General features: G+C 40.0%; 1 pseudogene; it reads right to left on the reverse strand.

The window, feature by feature from the left end:
- Positions 1-11,562: 11,562 nt before the first annotated feature.
- Positions 11,563-11,681, reverse strand: LOC134937197 (5S ribosomal RNA; annotated as a pseudogene).
- Positions 11,682-12,772: the final 1,091 nt, after the last annotated feature.

The following is a 12,772-nucleotide window of genomic DNA, read 5'->3' on the forward strand; positions in this document are numbered from 1 at the left end:
CTCGCGATAGAATACGAGCCTCGCGAGAATCCGACAGCGGGATGATGACATTCGGGCGCGCTCGGGTTAGCCGAGCAAGGCGGGAAGATCCGAGTCTGCCTCGGACCCGTGTAAAAAGCGTGAAGTTCGGGGGGGTTTGGTTTCCGAGAAACCGAACCCGCTCATCACTAGTTGTGCCTGTAAGATTTAAAGTAAGATTGTCCTTTACAGTGGTCCTACAGTTCCCAGGAAGCCTGCCCTACATATAATACTGTACATACATACACTACTGCTACAGAAAGTGAAGGAACTCATGGAGATTCCTAAACTTTTATCCCTTTCACCCAATCAGCCAATGCTACCATGGAAACATGCAACTGATTGGCTGTGAGTGGTCTATTTCTTAGCTGATCAATGTCCAGCTCACAGTTTGACTAATTCTGGGTACAGTAGCAATTGGATTGTGTGGTATAATTGGTGCTCAAGATAATGGATGGCTGCTGCCCCTAGGTTCACAAAGGACTCATCCCTACATCCTAGATCAGGGTAAAGACGTGGATGTAATCTTTTTAGACTTTGCCAAAGCGTTCGATACTGTACCACACATGAGACTTATATACAAGCTACAAGAATCAGGGCTAGGAAACACAATATGCACTTGGGTCAAAAACTGGTTAGATAATAGGAAGCAGCGCGTTGTGGTTAATGGATCTTTTTCAACTTGGACTGAAGTGCTAAGTGGTGTGCCACAAGGCTCAGTATTAGGACCGCTATTGTTCAATATTTTCATTAACGACCTAACAGAAGGTCTAGAGAGCATGGTGTCAATTTTTGCAGATGATACCAAATTGTGTAAGGCTATAAATACAGAGGAGGATGCCGAGTCTCTTCAGAACGACTTAGTTAAATTAGAAGCATGGGCAGCCAAATGGAGAATGCGCTTCAACACAGACAAGTGTAAGGTAATGCACTGTGGTAACAAGAACAAAAATTACACCTACCTACTAAATGGGGTAAAATTAGGGGATTCTGTACTGGAAAAGGACTTAGGTGTCCTCATAGATAGCAAGCTAAGCAGTAGTACCCAAAGTAGGACTGCAGCAAAGAAGGCTAATAAGATATTAGCATGCATAAAACGGGGTATTGATGCTAGGGACGAGAGTATTATACTCCCGTTATATAAATCACTAGTGAGGCCACACCTCGAATACTGTGTACAGTTCTGGGCACCGTACTACAAAAAGGATATCCTGGAGCTGGAAAAGGTACAGAGGAGGGCGACCAAACTAATTAAGGGCATGGAGACGATGGAATACAAGGAAAGGCTTGAAAGACTAGGCATGTTTACATTGGAAAAGCGGAGACTAAGAGGGGATATGATCAACATCTACAAATATATAAGGGGACAATACACAGAGCTTGCGCGGGACCTGTTTTTGGTTAGATCAACACAGAGGACTCGTGGACACTCGCTCAGGTTAGATGAGAGGAGATTCCGCACAATACGGCGTAAAGGCTTTTTCACGGTAAGGACAATACGTGTTTGGAATTCCCTGCCCGAGGGAGTTGTAATGGCGGAATCTGTCAACACCTTTAAAAATGGGTTAGATAAATTCCTATTGGATAAGGATATCCAGGGGTATGGTGCATAGTCATGCATTATAGTTACTATTAATAGGGATAAAATGCAATGGCTGACAGCAGCATCAGTCAGAAATTTTAGTCAAATCATCATGCATAGGAGACCACAAATAGGTTGAACTCGATGGACAATTGTCTTTTTTCAACCTCAGATACTATGTTACTATGTTACATGGGTCCCAGAAGTATAATTGTAATAAAAAATGGTTTGATGTGAACCTGGGGGCGCTGATGTGATTCTAAATAAGGAAAGATGGATATGGTGTCTCATACACCATTTAATTTCTTTTTTTTTCATATAATCTGTCGAACTGAGTTTTTTGAGCATCTCAAGAAATACACAGCAAGAATACTACATTGTAAAAAGGAATACCAAGAGATAAGTATTTCCATCTGTCCTTATTTAGAATCACGTCAGCGCGCCCAGGTTCACATCAAAACATTTTTTTTTACGATAATTCTGGGTACACACTAGGCCAATGGATCAGCTAACTGGTTGATTCACTGACCTATTTGATGGTCAGTCAGGGCATAGAAAAATAGAAATATAGAATTTGACGACAGATAAGAACCACTTGGCCCATCTAGTCTGCCCCTTTTTTTTATCCTTTAGGTAATCTCAACCCTTTTTGAACCTTAATTCTTTGTAAGGATATTCATATGCCTATCCCAAGCATGTTTAAATTGCTCTACAGTCTTATCCTCTACCACCTCTGATGGGAGGCTATTCCACTTATCCACTACCCTTTCTGTGAAATAATTTTTCCTTAAATTTCCCCTGAACCTGCCTCCCTCCAGTTTTAGTGTATGTCCTCGAGTTCCAATACTTCTCTTCCTTTGAAGAATGTTTCCCTCCTGAACTTTGTTAAAACCTTTGATATATTTGAAAGTTTCTATCATGTCTCCCCTTTCCCTTCTCTCCTCCATACTATACATGCTAAGATCTTTTAGCCTTTCCGGGTAAGTTTTGTGATGTAGGCCATGCACCATTTTAGTTGCCCTTCTTTGTATACTCTCTAATGTATTTATATCCTTCTGGAGATATGGTCTCCAGAACTGGACACAGTATTCCAGATGAGGCCGCACCAATGACCTATACAGTGGCATTATTACTTCTCTTTTCCTGCTACTGATTCCTCTCCATATGCAACCAAGCATCTGACTAGCCTTTCTCATTGCTTTGTTGCATCGCTTTCCTGCCTTTAAGTCACTTGAAATAGTGACTCCTAAATCCCTTTCCTCCTCAGTAGTTTCCATTATAGTACTCTTGATACTATATTTAGCCTTTGGGTTTTTGAGACCCAAGTGCAAGATTTTGCATTTTTTTGCATTAAACTGTAGTTGCCATGTTCTTGACCATTTTTCAAGCCTAGCTCGGTCATCATTTGTTTTACCCCTCCCGGTGTGTCACCTGTACACAAAGCACAATGCATCAATATATCTACAGATATACAGTACATACCATTGGCTACACTGCATGGCTGATGCAATTTGTAGCAGATGTACATTTTTTAATCCCTGAAGCTTGAAATGTTATGTGGACATTTTTGCAACCAGCAACAATAGGGCAACATCGAACAAGGTCCAAAAGGTCCTTGCTGCCCTTGCAAGTACAGCACACACCACTCAGCACCAGCTGTTTAATTAGACACCTCCTTGTCCATGGTCCTCCTCACCTTTCATTGCTCCCTGCCTCCTTCTTTTGATGGGCCCTCTCAGGCTCCGCTATTCCTGGGAATGTCACAAAGAGAAATTTTGCAGGCTGTCAGGAATTGTACAGTAGGTAAAATGCATGCATGCTTCATAGTGTAAATAGTGTAAATCATAGAGCTATACTGAAACTCCTATAAGCTCCCACAGCACTATGTTTACACACATGCAATCTGTAATAGCATGCTTTATAACAAGCCTGGTTGTCATGGTGTTATTGGTGAAAAGCTATAACCACACATTACATAAAACAAGTGGGGAAAAATATTTCTTCAGGGCCCCTCTGGGCTAAGGAGACCTGAAGCTTAAGCTTTATGAGTTTCAAAGCAGATCCACCACCGCAAGAGACAGACCACTAAGAGCCATTTACCAACCTGTTCCCTTGGTGGCTAATCCCCGGTGTCAGAATTAGGATGGGTAGTGATTGGAGCATTTGTATCAGTAATAATCTGTGTTCATTATTATGTTATATTTCACCTATCTAATACATATATTTTGTAAATAGGTAAATATGTATTATGGTGAGAGGGGTAGACTCACATCTGATTTGTTCACATTCTGTTGAATTTAGCTCCCTCCAAAGGAGAAGAAAGCCTTGCACATTCTGCAGCTGCAGTAGAGATTTGGGACCCTGTGTTTTGTGGATTGCCCAGATCCAGCAGGAACTCAATTTAGAACAAGAAGAGTTTAAAATTCCTAAACACCCACTGTGCTTTGCACTGATGCATGTTAGAGGCCAGTGAGTAGGGTATAGTTTTTAGTGCCAGGGACTGTGGATGTTGGCTAAGACAGGAGTGCATGGCAAGGGTGGCTGCAAAGCATTACAGCGGACTGACTGCTGAGCACATGGAGTGCTAAGATTTTTTTAATGTTTCTAATTATGTACCAGTATGATCAGGCCCAAGCCTGAGTATGCTGCATCGTGTCTGATGCCAGAATAGACACTGGGGTAAATTTACAAAAAAAATGTGTTTCTGCTGATTTATGTCAAGATATAATTTGACTCACATTGGCAGTGTGAAATTGCAACTTTTTGAAAAAAAACAAACAAACAAACAGTAATTTACTAAACTACTGTGTTTGTGAGATTTAAGTTTTCCAATGTTAATGTCATTAGTACTGCAGGGCAGTGTTCTATGGGAGAGTTTAATAAAACACTGCTGAGCATTACACAATGAAGCCCAGCCTAATCTGTGAGAGTAAAAAAAAAAAATTGCATGGGATTCCCCTTGATAAATGTAACCTAATCCAAGCTCTTTGAGACAGTCCTGGTTGTTAAGATACTGGGAGCAAAATGTGAAGGAGTTCCCAGTATTTTGAAAACCAGCATTGCGCAATTTCGATTTTGTGAAGCACTTTATGAATCTTCAAAATCAATTGAAAGTGATTCGTTTTGATTTTACTTTTTTTTTTAATTTTCCTTAATTACTAAAACTCAATTTTACATTCAATTGTCAAATCAAATTTGATGTGGATTTATGTTTGGAATGGATTTAGAATAGAATTTATGAAATGCCTTGCTAAATCAAACCTCAAAACCCACTGAAACCCCAAGCAAAATTGAATGTAAAATTGAACAGAACATCCTCATTGCTTCCTATTGGTCCAAATGCATCACATGCACTCATGACACTCTTTTATACATAAAAACACAGCTGATGTTTTTCATATTGTGGGGGGGTTATTTTATATTTGATAAAATATCAGATGATATGGGGCCTAATTCAGACCTGATCGCTGTAAACTAGGATGCGATCAGACAGCTGCTGCCCAGGGGGAGAGAAAATACATCCCTGTACAAGAATGTGAATGCATGTGAATGCTAAGTGAAAACTACAGTACGCCAGTCAGCGGACAGCTGCAAATCCATTCGCATTACACTCACCATCAAATGTTTTTTCCCTTCAGTGCAGTGTGTGTGCAGTCTGTGCGTAGCTAAATTCTTACTCCTCCAGTGTGAAAGAATCAGGCCGTAGCTGATGTCACATACCCTTCCTAAAAAAGCTTGGGCACGCCTGCGTTTTTCCGGACTCACCCAGTAAACGGCTAGATACCATCCACAAATGGCTGCTTCCTGTAAATCTCCTTGTGGACTCCGTGGTATTCAAATTTTCACCCGGTTTCTTCACTGCTATCCATCACTCATACACATTGCAGAGCATACGCATGTGCAGTAGTTCGAAGATCACATGTCGTGCAATAACGCACAACAGCAATCAGGTCTGAATCGAGCACATAGCTAGGACTAAGCTTACTCTAAATCTGTCTTTCTGCCTCCCTTCAACTTTTATGTGTTCACATTGTCAATTGTTGGTTAAAAAAGTCTGCCTGTGCCCTGTTTTTACATAATTTGTTTTTTTGCATGATTACGCAATTTATGGCAGCAGAGCACAATGTTGAACATTTTTCCAAAATTATATAAAAATTTACCTTTCAAATAAATTCTATTAGGAAAAAAATACAAAGATTCATTTTTACCTGGATTGGGTGTTTATATGTGTCTCTATCAGTTGCTTTATTAGCACATACTGGTATCTTACACAACAACCATCCCTCTGGCATTCGTCGCACAAGAATTTTTGCAGACAGGGATGAATTGCTGAGAATGTAAGCATCATGGGCTTAGTCAGGATAGCCGGTTACTTCACTCATGTTTATAAATGTCATGATATTTATCAGCCAAATTGACCAATATTGTGCTCAGGTGTTATCTATTGCATAAAAACATAATATGTTTGAAGTCTATAAGTAGAAATATGTAACTAAGCTGCTGATGGTGCTCTGTTTGTTCTTTTAGGGTTATCTCAGTCAGGTGGTGAGTTGTATTGTGTAGGTGGGTGCACAACATACCATAACCATGGCCATCCAATTTTGCTACTTCCACAATGACCTATACATTTCTCGGTACTTAAAAAGTCATCACTAACAATTTCCTATCATTAGAATGGGTTTAGAAGCCAAAATGTAATGTCTGAGATCATTCTAAACACTTGGGGATTTGAAGTTCGATTTGGATTTCGATTTAGAGTTTCATTTCAAATCGTACTTTAGCAAATTAGTGGATTTCATGTTGGTCTATGAGAAAACATCAATGTTTTTCAGAAATTTGATTTCTATTGGAATATGAGTTGAATCTACATTTAGAAAAGATTTGACATTCAATTTGGTCTTTAGAAAATCTGTTCAACCCAAATCAAATGGAAAATAAATTGAAACATAATGCCAAATCATTTGAATCACCAAAATTGAACATTAAATTTTGCCACTGGTTTCAAAAATATGGGTAAAAAAGACAGACATTTTTAAAACCAGCACCAGGCTCCACTAGTCCACAGCTAGGGATACATTTATACAGGTCCTTGCAGCCTTAGCATTACCCTCCTAACTACTAAGTCATGGAGGGGTTTCCATGGGAAAGAGGGGATCCCCCAATAAGGGGGCCCCCCTCCAGGTACCAAAGGGCCATGGCTGAAGCCCAAGGCTGTCCCCAGCAACTACGGTTGGTGGGAGCCGGGCTGAGAGCCATTAAGTGTCAAATTAAGAATAAATATTGCCTTTTGCTGTGGAACTATAGGTCCCAGCAAGCCTCACACATGCTAGTACTTGAAGAACCACAAAAACCAGCAAGCGGGTAATGTTTTATTAAATTTGTACTATCATGGTGTCCATGTCCTGTGTTCATTGTAAAACATCTGATGCTGTGGAAATACAGGTACCATTGGGCCATTTAATGACCCACTTTCTGTTACTTGATGTTCAGGGATGCTTTATGGGACCTGTAGTTACAAAGCAAAAGACAATGTTAATTCTGAATTTTACATTTAATGGCTATCAGCCCGGTACCCACTGCCCACAGGTGCTGGGGACAGCTTTGGCTTTCAGCTGTGACCCTTGCATGCCTGGAGGTGGGGGGACCCCTTTTTGAGGTGGTCTCCTCTCCCCCAGGGACCCCTGGCCAGGGCTGACTAGTTGGAGGTGGTAATGCCATGGCTACAGGGACCTATATAGGTGTGTTACCCGGTTGTGGCATTATTTTTTTGACTAGTAGAGCCCAGTGCTTGTTTCAGAGGTACCGTGAAACCCTACATCATTTTCCCCTCATATTTTTGAAACAAGATTGGTTCAGAACCCGGTTTTGGGTCTTAAATATTGGGGACAACTACACAATTTTTCCCCGGTATTTTAACAACCAGGACCAGCTCAAAGACCTCGGGGCTGGTTTTATTCAAAGGTGTATTTTTATATACAGTATTTTAACTATTTAACTATTTTTTACACAGAGAAGCATACATGGATAGCAGTGATCCATGCATGATTCTCCAAACACACAGCCAAAAGCAGTTCTATTTGAAAGTTCTATTTCTATGCAAATTATATAGTTTTGTGTTAGTGTCTGGCTATGAGAATAGAAATCCTTAGTAAATTTCCATGTTGTGTGAGGTGCATGTGAAAATCCAACTGTTTGTGGCCAATGGTCTATTGATTCATATTTTTGTGGATGGCTGTATCTCAATACAAATTGGTAGAAATATGCCGTGAATGGTATTTTATAAAATTAAAGAGTTGCATTTTGTATGAAAAAGCAATATCGAATGAAATCGGGAACTTAATAAATTTACCCCACTGTGATTTACCGGATAATTGCCTACGGATTCCTAATTTCCAATAACCATTTTACAGTGTACATGATACAAGTGTTGCTAGAATACATCAGACCTTCTCTACATCTATACTTGGATTTTATTTGTAGTCTCAATAACCCTCAGTGACTCCTCTCTTTAGAGAAACTGGAGTTAATAACTATGACCAGAGGGAGTGTTTAGTTCCGCACAAGGGTTATATTGTAGACAAGGCTCCTCTTGGAGTGTGTGTCTTATACAGACAAATGGTGAAGTGTATACAGCATATTTCTTGGTCAGTGGTGCTCCCTGAGTCAGTAAGTCATGGATTACATACACAGAAGGTGAAGAAATACTTTTTGATAGGGCATTCTTATGAAAAGAAATAAAACATAACTTTTAATGGTCAATGTAATAAAAATATTTGAGACAAAAAGCTTTTAGGGTTGTTTGAAAACAGTTTATATATCACACATAGGCTGGGATCTAATGGTATCCAATGATAATGCCCGGAAAAGTATTGCGCCGCATCGGACATTAAAAATGTGCATCTATTTAGTGGAACTCAGGCAATGTAATGGCATGCATAATTTTCCCGTCTTCAGTGTCTCATATCTGAGGTGTCACAGAATTTAGACTAGAAAAAGTAAAAAATTTACAGATCAACCAAAATGTGTCTTTTAGTACAGTAGGACCACAGTGTCAGAGAAAGTTACCCAAGTCCCATGATTAAATCAGTATACACACCCTAAATAATCCCCAGTTCTCCGGGAAGCAAAAGCAGTTTATAATGATTTAAATGATATGTGGCATGGCTGTATTCAGTGTGTAATTGCAACTGTATCTAATTATGTTACAGTGTATGGCTGGAATACATTGTAGCATGACATTTTTTATGCAAATACGGTTGCTATAACACATAGAATATAGCCATGCCGCTTATTATTTAAATCAGCATTAGCTGCTTGTGTGACTTAGAACATTCATTTGCATCTATGACGCATTTGTGTGTTTAAAAAAAAAAACTATTACAGTACGTGGAGTGTTTGGAAATTATACACAGAATATAGGCATGTCACATATCATTGGATTCAGTTGGAAATGTTTGTGCAATTTAGTACAGTACATTTATATGACATTAATACACATTTCCTGAGGTGAAAACAATGTAAAAATGACGTGTACAGTACAGCATTTTTACCGATTTAAAGTTTTTTTTTGTTTTTTTTAAGTGTCCATGTATATTGAAAAGTTTTTATTTATTACAAATGTGCTTGAAAAGTGTATTTTTAACTGATTTCTAACATTTTCATAACAAACTTGGCCAAAAAACCCACCTCTAAATTCTTTAATAGTTTTTGGGCTGTTTTGTGTCTGACTTGCAATATCGGACTTCATTACATCTGCCGAGTTGTATACTTAACACGGGCAGAATATATGGATCTGGTTTTTTTTTATCAGCCTCTCTACTTTAAAACCAAAAGCATCTGAAAAAACTGCTTTGTGGGCGCTTTTACATTAGTCAACTTTACAAAGCCCAATGTTTTTTTTTAAATGACTTGAATAAGCCAAGGTGAAAATATCAAAATATATAATCAATGGTGTAACAGGTCTTGAATTTTTAATCCAAAATTATGATTGCAGACTGTTTAATACTATATGGGTACCTATTGAGGTATGTAATAAGCGTACTATAACACAATGGTGGGTATTCACATTTTTTAAAAGTCAGTTGGGCGTTTGTGTTTTCCTATCTATCCTAGGAAAAAACAGACACCCAACTGACATTTTAAACAATTGAATTCCCCCAATATGTGATAAGTGTACTATACCACAGTGGGAAAGAGTGGGGTATTCTTGTACATATCCACTTGGAAAGCACCTGGTTTTAGGATCGCTGGTGTAACACCTGAAGCTGATGCTTTGTTGTCTTGATAGTTTTTAGTCAATGTCTGCTCAGGAAATAACAGAGGTGTCACAATTATGCATTTTATGTAAAAGGGTTCTTATCAGGATACTTTGAGTGTAAAGATTTTTCTGCTATGTACTAGACTTTGGTTCAATACAAATAAAATTCCATACACAAATAGGTATGTTACACAGTAATAGGATTTATATTGCAAATATAGAAAGACAGTGGATTCAGGTTTGTAGTATAACAATGTTGTTCTCAAAATACACAAGAATCTACAGTTATGTGGGTCAAAAACATAATAAGTATGATCAGAAATCTGATTAAATCACAAGAATGCGGTAATTAGCATCATTTGCATACCCAATGGGGTAATTCAGACCTGATTGCTGGGCTACTAACTTTTCTGTCCTGCGATCAGATAGGTGTCGCTCAAGGGGGAGTGCAAATTTGTCATGTAAGTGTGCGATCGCATGTGTATGCAGAGCTGCAAAAATCCAGTGTGTGCAGAATTACTCCTACAGTGAATTGAGAACAGGCTGATTGAGGCCGGAGCTGACGTCACACACCCAACCTGAAAACGCTTGGGACCATTTTCATTGTTCTGGACACTCCCCATAAACGGCCAGTTATCACCCACAATGGCCTCTTCCTGTCAATCACCTTGCAAACGCCTGTGCAATCAGAATTTTCACACCATACTGTCGCTGACAGGCGATGCCTTTTGTTGCTGGCCAACACTCATGTGCAATGCATATAATTGATCAAAATTGCAGCGGCATCCAGATCTTGGGGGTTATTCAGGTCACATCGTTTATCAATGAGGCTGCAACAAGGAAGGCTTTGGCTGCAATGTGCATGCACAGGCCAATCCTGTGAGCGCACTAGCAGCCAATGTAATATGATCGCATTGGATGCAAATGACTCTGCATGATTGATAGGCAGAGACATTCCTGGGGTGGGTGGGGGGTGGCAACAGAGCATTTACAGGGTGGCATCAGGGAAAAGCCGACAAGTCGGCAGCATTTTCAGGACTGCTGTGTGTCATCACACATGGCTGCTCTGATTTAAAAAAATAGCGGATGGACTTCTATGGATGCAGCTCGGCTGTGTCGGCAGGAAGCAACCACAGCTTCTGTGACTGCACTGTAATTGTGCCACGATCCCAATTACAGCGTGATCACAGTGGGCGGGTGGTGGGTAACATACTGGGGGGCCTTGCCCTGTGATTGCAAGGATTGCAGGTTATGTTATAAAGCAGACTCTGCAATCCATACTGAATAGAGTCCCTTGTTTGAGCAATAAAATAATGCAGAATTGGACTGTGACCAATCTGCTTTTTGTGGTACAGAAAACACCAATATTTTCTGATTAAAATGCAGTAATAAAACAGAAGGTGGAAATAAACAATATGTCACAGTATTAGCCCAAGGATTTTTTGATCACTGTAATATCTCAGCCTTACTCATATGGCAGAATGAGGCAGAATTTAACATTATCTGTGTATCCTGCCTCCAAAACATATCACAGTGTCTAAGAGCATTGTTCAGTTTGAAGAGCAGATCTGTTGTTGTGCAATGTTTTGTTTGAACTGTGTGGTTACTGATATAATTCAGAGATAATTATATAGAGAATATAAGGAAAATCTGGAAGTCTCTCAAATAATATGTGGACCTTTTACCTATGCTTTTCAGATCATTAGGGTTACTGCACCTGGTATTCCCAGGGAGTCTCCCACCCAGGTACTGACCAGGCCTACCACTGATTTTCTTTCAAGATCAGATGAGATTGGGTGTATCCCGTGGAGCATGGCAGTAATCTGCTGAATGAGAGAGTGCCCATTCCAGTAGATGAGAGACACAGGGGCGTACCTCTGCTTTCCAAACTTAGGACCTTACTTAGTGAAGATTGCAAATTCTGCTTTTTAGCAGAATTTGCAATCCTTTGACTCACATGCTGGAGCTGCCAATCGCAGGGCAAGGCCACCCAGCATGCTAACCGCTGCCCAATCTGCAATCACACACTAATTGCAACCTTGCCACAATTATTTGCGCAATCGCAGAAAGTAGGGAAGCCTCCTGCTGGCACAGCTTGGCTGAGATGGCAGGAGGGTCACTACCATCTTTTTTAACAGAGTGGCTGCGTGTGACATCACGCAGTCATCTTGATAACGCTCACACTATACCCCTTTTCACGCTACCATGTCTCCGTTTCCATGCCGCCACCCCACAATGGTCCATCTCTGCCTGAAATGTAGCGTTGACACCCCGCAACTACCTCTGCCTTTCAATCAGGCAGAGGCATTTTGCAAATACTGCTGGTCACCCGATGTCAATGCAGGCACATGAGAAGGATGGGTCCTGAGCATGTGCTCACGGGGTGAATGCCAAAATTCTGATTGTATCACGATTTGCGATCCAACCTGAATTGGCCCCTTAGTGTGCAGGTGTGTCATTGCAGAGATTTAGCACTAGCACATTTGGATGAGAGGACACAGAAATATAGCAGAAGAAAATAGATTAGACATCCACACTTTTGCTTCTACTTACACTTTATCCTATTATGAAGTAGAGGAAAATGTATGAGAGATCTAAAAGTGTGGGATCCCCAAAGGATAAAAAGGGGTATAAAGAGAGGATTTTACCCTCTCTAAAGCATCATATCATTTTTGAGGCAAAGAATCGGATTGGATGAGCACAGTAACCCAGATGATCTATCTAGATAGTTTCCAATTTAGTGGGATAGTGACATTTAAACAAGCCCTCTACAAGTGAAAAGGCCATTTGGACAGGTACCGGGCAGTGCACAACCCGGACCCACCTCTGGGGTACCTTGGTATCATATGCACTCATTTGGGTTTCTAATTCTTTAATTATTTTTGTACTATTTATACCACGGTAATGATCAATAA

Source organism: Pseudophryne corroboree, chromosome 1, assembly GCF_028390025.1.
Source record: "Pseudophryne corroboree isolate aPseCor3 chromosome 1, aPseCor3.hap2, whole genome shotgun sequence".
Lineage (NCBI taxonomy): Eukaryota > Metazoa > Chordata > Amphibia > Anura > Myobatrachidae > Pseudophryne > Pseudophryne corroboree.